General features: G+C 37.5%; 1 non-coding gene across 1 annotated transcript; it reads right to left on the bottom strand.

Moving 5' to 3' along the window:
• Window positions 1-820: 820 nt before the first annotated feature.
• On the bottom strand, window positions 821-928 carry LOC112738583 (small nucleolar RNA R71). The gene has a single exon (XR_003169537.1). It is a non-coding gene; the product is annotated as a small nucleolar RNA R71 (small nucleolar RNA).
• Between the last annotated feature and the right edge of the window lie 224 nt (window positions 929-1,152).

The raw sequence follows: 1,152 nt of genomic DNA, 5'->3' as shown, positions 1-1,152 counted from the left end.
TGTTTCAAATTTTAATTCTAACTTTATTTCTTATCTAATTTTCGAAAATAACTAACCCTTTTTCAAAATTTATTTTTGAAAACTTCTTCCTCTCATCTCCTTCTATTTATTTATTCATATATTAACACTTCTCTTCATCTCATATCTCTGCTATCCTCACCCTTGTGTTTGGATTATCCATTCTTCTTCACTCTTATTCCCTTTCTTCTTCTACTAACAACAAGGGAACCTCTATACTGTGGTAAAAAGGATCCCTATTATTATTTTCTGTTCCTTTCTTTTTCATATGAGAAGGAGCAAAGACAAGAACATTTTTGTTGAAGCAGACCCTGAACCTGAAAGGACTCTGAAGAGGAAACTAAGAGAAGCTAAAATACAACAATCCAGAGATAACCTTACAGGAATTTTCGAACAAGAAGAGGAAATGGCAGCCGAAAATAATAATAATACAAGGAGGATGCTTGGTGACTTTACTGCACCTAATTCCAATTTACATGGAAGAAGCATCTCCATCCCTGTCATTGGAGCAAACAACTTTGAGCTGAAACCTCAATTAGTTTCTCTGATGCAACAAAACTGCAAGTTTCATGGACTTCCATCTGAAGATCCCTTTCAATTCTTAACTGAATTCTTGCAGATATGTGACACTGTTAAGACTAACGGAGTAGATCCTGAAGTCTACAGGCTCATGCTTTTCCCTTTTGCTGTGAGAGACAGAGCTAGAATATGGTTGGATTCTCAACCTAAAGATAGCCTGAACTCTTGGGATAAGCTGGTCAAGGCTTTCTTAGCCAAGTTCTTTCCTCCTCAAAAGTTGAGTAAGCTTAGAGTGGATGTTCAAACCTTCAGACAGAAAGAAGGTGAATCCCTCTATGAATCTTGGGAGAGATACAAGGAACTGACCAAAAAGTGTCCTTCTGACATGCTTTTAGAATGGACCATCCTAGATATATTCTATGATGGTCTGTCTGAATTAGCTAAGATGTCATTGGATACTTCTGCAGGTGGATCCATTCACCTAAAGAAAACGCCTGCAGAAGCTCAAGAACTTATTGACATGGTTGCTAACAACCAGTTTATGTACACTTCTGAGAGGAATCCTGTAAGTAATGGGACGCCTCAGAAGAAGGGAGTTCTTGAAATTGATACTCT

This window comes from Arachis hypogaea, chromosome 13 (assembly GCF_003086295.3).
Source record: "Arachis hypogaea cultivar Tifrunner chromosome 13, arahy.Tifrunner.gnm2.J5K5, whole genome shotgun sequence".
NCBI lineage: Eukaryota > Viridiplantae > Streptophyta > Magnoliopsida > Fabales > Fabaceae > Arachis > Arachis hypogaea.
The sequence above is the reverse complement of the archived record's forward strand: the minus strand, read 5'-3'. Positions and strand labels throughout refer to the sequence as shown.